Here is an 8,257-nt window from a genome sequence, read left to right as displayed (position 1 = left end):
AGATCCATGCCAGAGAGATCTTTGACTTTTTTGTTGTTGTTGTTGTTGTTGTTTATTAGAAGAAGTATTTCATTACAACAGCATTAACGTATCCGATAACATTTTTCTGAGCTAGGGTACATCTCTTTTAAAATTGGCTGCATATTTTTAGGTTTACAGATGAATTATTACGCTTGTACAATCTTTTACTCATTATAAACTCTATAAGACATAAAATTAAATGTTTTTAATGTTTAAAAAAGATCTCCACTTCATTGTTAAAATACACAGTTTCATACAGAAAAATTCATTTTAAGGCAATTGACATTGAGACGTTTTCACATGCATTTCTAATCTCTATATATATGACTATTACTGGTCACAGTCACTTACTTTCTGAGTTCCTTGGCATCTGAGTATGAATATAAACTCGTCAGATAGACAGCCTTCCTCTCCCACTAGAGCCTCCATACTCTGTCATCCCTGCCACTGTCCACTGTGTTGTCAGGACCCCCATCTATTCCCCCCTATCTTCCCTTCAGGTAAATCTCGTCAGCCAGAGGTCCCTGTTCCAGGAGGATCAGCTGTTCCTCATCTACGGCAATCCATTGTCAGCATTGCTTTGGATAGAATTGGGGTCTGCTGTTCATTTTTCCAGTAGTGTGTTGGGTTACTATCTGGAAGAGCCTTTATCCATCCTGGCCAACAGCTCAACTGAAGGTATTGCCTATCTGGCTTTGCTGTTTATCAAGTAACTTTTAGCTATATATATGTATGCTCTTATGAAATTATATTGGCCCCTTTAATCTTTGGTTATACTTCCCTTTTGGGTGTTTAAGGACATACCATTGGACCAGATAAACTGATTTGTTTTCACTCTTGAGGTCGTTTGAGGATCTGTTCCTCAGGGGTCCCATGGGCTTGGAAGGAGCCCCTGGCTCCTTTCTTTTACCAGTTCCATCTATGTGAAGATAAGTCAAAGGTCCTGCTCAACCATTGTTGGCTTGTCTTGGAATCATGGAGGAAATGATTCCTCCATGTTGACCCTCCTCTTTATAGACTGGACACTGGTTCAAGTCCATCTGGTGGGGTCTCCTTGGCCTCCTTGATCAAGAGGTCAGATGACCTACCACCTTTTGACTTTTGAGGAAATCCCACTGTTGAGGTTGATCTCTACATCGCAAAAGGTCTCTCTTGAGCTGCTGTGCCCCGTTGTGCCTCAACTGACATCTATGAGGCCCTGGATCTCTGGGACAAAGATAAGATGCTACATGGGGAAGGGTGTCACAAAGGCTGTTGAACACATCAGTAAAACTGTTGCACCTGCTCTGGTTAGCAAGATCGACAAACTGATGATTGAAATGGGGCTAAAAATAAATCTAAGTTTGGTGAAAATGCCATCCTGGGAGTATCCCTGGCTGTCTGCAAAGCTGGTGTTGTAGAGAAGGGTATGCCCCTGTAGCGACACATCGAGTGACCTGGCCGGTAACCCCTAAGTCATCCTGCTAGTCCCGGCTTTCAACATGATGAATGGTGGTTCCTACATTAGCAACAAGCTGGCCATGCAGTTCATGCTCCTCCCCCAGGTGCTTCCAACTTCCAGGAAGTCATGCACTTTGGAGCACAGGTTTACCACAACCCAAAGAATGTCACCAAGGAGAAATAGAGGAAAGATGCCACCAATGTGGGTGAGGAAGGCGGGTTTGCTCCCAACATCATGGAGAATGAAGAAGCCATGGAGCTGCTAATGCAATTGGGAAGGCTGGCTACACTGACTAGGTTGTCATCGGCATGAATTTAGCTGCCTCAGAGTGCTTCAGTTCTGGCAAATACCACCTGGACTTCCAGTCTCCTGATGACCCCAACAGGTACATCTTGCCTGATCAGCTGGTTGACCTGTGTAAGTCCTTCATCAGAGAATATCCTGTAGTGTCCATCGAAGACCCCTTTGACCAGGATGACTGGGAAGCTTGGCAAAAGTCCACAGCTAGTGCAGGCATGCAGGTCGTTGGGAACAATCTCACAGTAACCAACCCAAAGCAGATTGCCAAGGCAGTGGGTAAGAAGTTCTGCAACTGCCTCCTGCTCAAAGTGAACCAGATCAGCTCTGTGAGTGAGTCTCTGCAGGTGTGCAAGCTGGCTCAGTCTAATGGTTGGGGTGTCATGGTGTTCCATCACTCTGGGGAGACCAAGGATACCTTCATTGCTGACCTGGTGGTAGGACTCTGCACTGGGCAGACTAAGACTGGTGTGCCTTGCCTATGGAAGTGTCTGGCCAAGTACAATCAGATCCTCAGAATCAAGGAAGAACTAGGCAACAAGGCCAAGTTTGCCAGCAGGTCCTTCAGAAACCCCACTGGCCAAGTAAAGGACAGTTCAGCCATCTCTGTAGCCCTCAGTCACTTAGACCCTGCTTAGACCCTGTCCCTGATATGGAAGCTGCTCAAGGCCAGGCCAGTGTTTGCCAGGTCTCTGTAGTTAGTTCCCTCTCTTGCAACTACTTCCCTAGAGGTCAGAAGCCACACCTGACTACCTGGAGCCCTGTTGGAAACCCCAGCTCTGTAATCATGTGATTAGTCCAAATCATTGATTGTCATCTCACTTCCCAACATGTCAGGAGCCCTCATACCTCCAGTGTAATCTCCAAGGTGGTCACAGTCAAGATTCCCAGTGGTTCTTTGTGCAAAATAAAAGCCTGAGTGACTCTAAATAAATTAATTAATTAAATTATATTAAAAAGTAAAAATGATAAACCATATTCTCAACAAAGAGTAATTACAAAATCTTAGTTACTAAAATCTATCTTTTATAAAATTAGCTGTGTATACACAGTCAACATGAGTTTATGTTTCTTTAATTCACTTGGTATCATATTGACATAAGTAAAGTCTCATACAAACTAAAACTATTAACACAAAAATATTTTTTCAGGTCAAGATGTTATCTCTTTTATCCTTATCTACAATATGGTTCCTATTACTCAAATATATAAATTAATTTTAAGTACATCTCTCTCTGTGCACATATGAGGTAAAATATTAATTTCTTGGTAAATTCTCACAACAAATGGTAAAGTTGTTTGTGAATGTTATTAAGAAAGATTATTGAAGGCCTGAGCAGGATTTTAGCACAGCTTTCCTTAAGTGATGATGCTGGAGGTTGTGAACTTCAATTTGATAATGCTTTGCCATGTACCAGTTGATTCTTCTACCTAGTATTTGCACTCCTTCAAAACCTAAAGCAAGATTTGGTAGACCACTCTCTGAACTACTTGAAGTAAAGAGATTATTAACAGTTTTTTTGTTTTCTATAAGGTTTACCTTGGAACTTACAAAGCACAGTGTGTACACAGGTAATATTAACTTAATGATGTTATCTTATGTGTGTAATTTGGATTCTATGTTCTTTTAATAAGATGATGCTGTGCATCAGTCTTCTGAGCCAAGTAACTGCTGTCTTCATGATTTCAGCTATGCCTACTGGCAAAAGAGCAACACAATGGGGTTTGTTGATGGTTGTATTCCTTCATTAAATAAGCAGTAAGCTGGATCATTGGACCCTTACCTGAGGAGCCACTCTTCCCATCCAGCTTTATGTAATTCTGCCGTAATTACAAATGGTCTCCTGGAGTTTGGAAGGGCGATAGTGAATAATCTTGAGAGGGCTAAGAAGAGAGGTCTTGACCCATGACATTATAAAAAGTCAACATTCATGCTGGATAAAGGCTTTCCAGTGCAAGCACTCTCACATCACCTATACACCTCAGTACCCCTCAGTTATCTCTGTAAGTAAAGTCAGTGAACTCATTGGTTCCCCAGGATGAACTTTAATGTAATCAAACATTGGTTTGACACTAGAACCTTAGAAAGGAGATGAACATTACTTAGTATCCCCAGGAAGGGAATTCTTAGAACAGGTGGAAAGTTTGTTAATGTTGTTATGTCCTATGGTGTTACAAAAAGAAAATGAGGTGAAGAAGACGTTTATAAGGGCATGCAAATGGAGATAATTTATTAAGAAAGATTTAGGTATAAAGATTGTGGTGACTAGATATTTCTAGAATAGAAAGAAAAAATGAAAAAGTCTAAGCAAGTGATGAAGGTCTGAGTAGGTTCATTACAATATGTGAAGGCTAAGACAAATGTGTAGATAATCTTAAAATTTCTAAGGTAATAATTTAATCAACTAGTTTAAGAAACAAAATACATGTCTATTCAAGGTTTAAAAAAGAGAGAATATTAATCACTGAAAAGGCTAACTCTATCATATTTCAAAAATGTTATAACAAACTATGATATAATCATTCTCAAAGCAAAATATAAAAGGCTATAGAGGTATATACTCCTCCTTTGATTATTTATGATTTTCTTATTTTAAAACACAATGTCAAGGCAGTGCAATAAAAATCTTGAAACGGCTTCCAATTCATCAGTCAGTGACAGCTGTTTAAATTAATAGAGTTACAAGAGGCTGTGCAGAGATGAACCAGTTCATGTCATGTGGAGTTATGGGCCTCATTTAAGGATACTGAACTCTATAGGCAGTAAAAGTGAAAGATCATCCTTGAGTCTGTATAAATGACTGAGCTTTGTGAAGGCTGAGCATAGGGTCCTGTGTAAGAAGTATGCAGGCATCAGAGGCTGCAGTGGTTTAAATGTTCGTGATAATGAACAGCAAATTCAGCCTGGAGTGCAACATACTCATTTATGGTCATCTATCAAACTGTAAGACTTAAGGTGCACCTTTATTTAATGGGACATTTTCAGAAATATTCATCATTGAATTCCAGCTAATCCTTTCTTCATTATAAATACACATTTATTATGTTTTTCTGATGGGTTTGCAATATTTAGAAATCTTTTAAGCCTGAGTTCTTTTTCTCCATGCCTGAAGTATTAACTTCCTTCTCAAGATAGTTTATGACATTCATATTTTTAGATACTTTCCCTCTCAAATTTCTATAGGAATAGATGGCTACCAATAAACATGCATTTTAATTTATTTTCACATTTTAAAACTAGGAGGAATATAACCAGCTGGCATTGAGTGGTGATAAATTCATAGACATAACAGATAAAAGAGCGAGAAAGGGCATGAGAAGATGGCATGCAAGTGGAGTGTGGAAATAGTACCCCTCTGGGTGCTGCAGACAGAGTGATGTGGGAGGAACCAACTGCACACAGTCAAGAAGCTGCAAAGTGTATAAGGCCTGTGGCCTTGCAAGGACAAGAAGACTCTGGACCCTGTCTAGGTCAAAAACAGCCATGCCCTTACACTGAAAAGATGAAAAGGGAGAGTAAGAGGAAATAGGACAGAGACAGGATGTACCATAGAGATGTGACCAAGCAACACTAGTATCTGCTATTATACTCTAGTGTCTGAAAACCTAAACGATATTGTAATTTGCAGCACTACTTCCTGTGTGCACTTATTCCAAAGTTCAGTTCATAGCTCTCACATGAGTGCTTTCATAAATCAAATTCCAGTCACCGTTTTATGGACAAACTCTTGTCTACTAACTCTTTTTCTCATGTGCATGTTATTTTCTTCACCGTTATATCCCTGGAGCAGTGTGAGCTGTTTACCGTCATGATGCATATTGTGTTTAATGACACTGAATAAGTCCAAAATCATCTTAAAAGTTTTCAACCCTATGTTAGTTTATAGAATTTTGGTTTAGTATTTCCTAAGTATAGTGACAGTAAAGCCAATTGGAATTTAAATCTAAGACAGGTCTCTGGGCAGATGGTTCAGTTCGCAAAGTACTTGTCACCTGAGCATAACTATATGAGATAAAGTCTCACACCTACATAAACCTGGGCACACCCCTCTGATACCAGCAGTGGGAGGCAGAGACAGAAGGATCTTGGTGTCCTGATGTCCAGTCAGTCAAGCTCAATGAGCAAGCTGCAGGTTCACTGATAGACCCTATCTCAAAAAATAAGTTGGTGAATGATGGAAGAAGAAACTTGGCATTGACCACTGGCCTCTGCATGCACTTCCGCACACATGTACACTCATACAAACACAACACACACACACACACACACACACACACACACACACACACACACACACACATACAAACACTGCAGAAAAATCACACTTTAGCTTCCTAAAGTGCAATACAGTACTGAGTATATCTAGTATTTTGTTGAATGTGTATTTTAAACCAAGCATTATTCTATTTTACTTCCATATACTGATTACTTTTCAAAGCAACTCCAAGGGAAAGGATTTTTTTAACAAATTTTTAACATTTTTTAAATTTAATAACCGCATGGTTAGAGGAAGCATTTCATTACAGCTTTAACATATTCAGTAACACATTCCAGAACAAGGATACATCTCTTTCAAAAGTGGTTGTAAATTTTTAGGTTCAAGTTGAATTAATACAGTTATATTTTTAATCTCAATTTTTTTCACATAAGAAATTCAATGTCAAAGAAACTTCTCCAATTTCATGAAGTTAGGAAATAAAGAGGCAAAGGTTGAAACTAGACACTCTTGCTGTACTGATGTTCAGTACTCTCTTGTTTTCTGATGTCTTTGAAGACTATAATTTGTAGCTCTCATAATTTGAACTGAGATAAAAGCACGTCAAACAAAATATACAGGAAACAAATACTGCTTTCCATTTTAGGAAAGTATGGCTTAAAATGATCGATTTGTAACTGAGTTCATCCTGCTGTGTGGTTTAAAGCAAAGACAAAATCTACCCGCAACTACTGAGATGAGTGGCTAACAGGAGCAACAAGATCAAACCATTACATCAGTTTATAACTAACTCAGAGGTTCCAGTCTTACTTGAAATAGGTACTATCTCCATTCTAACAAATGCCATAAATACTGATTTTTGAAACAAAGTGGTTTAAAATAATAAAAGGTAAAATAAAATTCTGAGTAGTCTCAGAAAGTTTGGTAAGCTATTAAACAGATTGCTATCCCAACTTTCACTCATATTGAATGGAAATTACAAATAAGAAATAAGCATTTGTATTTGATTTAAATGTCTTATCATATTATACTGCACAACAGAGCAAAGCAAGGTGTTTTAGGACTTACACAGTTGTGCACCCTCAGTGATATCTAATTTGTGTGTTTGTGCAGGTGCATGTGCATACGTGTGCCTGCAGGAGGCCAGAGTACAGCAGTGGATAAACAGGAACCATCAACGTTCGTTTTTCAGACAGGGCTTTTACTGGCCTGACACATGCAGATTAGGCTTAAACCAATTGGCTAGTGAGCCCCAGGGATCCTCCTGTCTCCACCTCCCAGGCACTGGGATTAAAAGCATTCACCATACCTAACATTTTATGTGGGTGCTAGGGCTACAACTTGCATCTTCATGTTTGTGAAGCAAACACTTCCCTAACTTAGCTCCACAGCCATTAATTTAATATTTTGTTCATCCCCTAGGGGGCTCATGAAAAGCCACTTACAATTCTTAGCAAATAGTTACCTGGCTTTAGCTGCTGTGTTGTAGGTTCATCACAGAAAAGGAGTCAAACAGTGTAGAATTGTGATTGATTTCTTTCACCTATTATAATGTTTTAAAGGACCACTCATATCACATTTGTCAGTGATCAATTCCTTTATCCCTTGTTATGAAATGTAGGAAACCAGGGTGCCAGGCCCTAGGGTGAGATAAGCCTAAACTTTTAAGTCAAGGCTGCATTCTCTGCTAAAGGGAGGGGTGCTGAAAACAGTAGCTCTGATAACCCCTGTCTTTCAGTGTCCCGCGCTATCATCTCACCAGCAAGAACGACGCGGCACACTCAGGATCCTTCTGCAGAAAAGCTTTAATGCATCTTGAGAGGGAGAGCATAAGCTTACAGGGCGAAGACCCCGAATGTCGGAAACCCAGCCCTTATATAGGTTAGTAAGCCCGTCTTGGACGTGGCAACTCTTGATTGGTCGCAAACTCATCAGCCCATATCACGCCACGAGGTAGGCAGAGACTAGAAGGTGGAAAATTACTTCGGGCATGCGTACTGACTTATTTACTGCTCAGCATGAACCGGATGTGAGCGCCATCTTGTAATGGCGTCTGCAGGGACGGCAGGCGGCTCCCCACAATCCATGATCTTCATTAATCTCTGGATAGAAAGATACACATTTGCTGGTGTTGGATATGCACACCATCAATCCTAGGACTTAGTGGGCAGAGACAGGCAGATCTCTGTGAGATCAAGGCCAGCCTGATTTACATAAGGATTTCAAGCCAGCTGGGGCTAAGGAAGATCCTGTCTCAAAAATACGAAAAAAAAAAAAAAGC

General features: G+C 39.9%; 1 pseudogene; it reads left to right on the top strand.

The window, feature by feature from the left end:
* Positions 1-1,770: 1,770 nt before the first annotated feature.
* LOC103747051 overlaps positions 1,771-8,257 on the top strand; it is a 14,818-nt pseudogene continuing 8,331 nt past the window's right edge.

The sequence above is a fragment of the Nannospalax galili genome, unplaced genomic scaffold (genome assembly GCF_000622305.1).
Source record: "Nannospalax galili isolate Female #2095 unplaced genomic scaffold, S.galili_v1.0 scaffold2145, whole genome shotgun sequence".
NCBI lineage: Eukaryota > Metazoa > Chordata > Mammalia > Rodentia > Spalacidae > Nannospalax > Nannospalax galili.
This window is presented reverse-complemented; position numbering and strand designations above follow the sequence as displayed.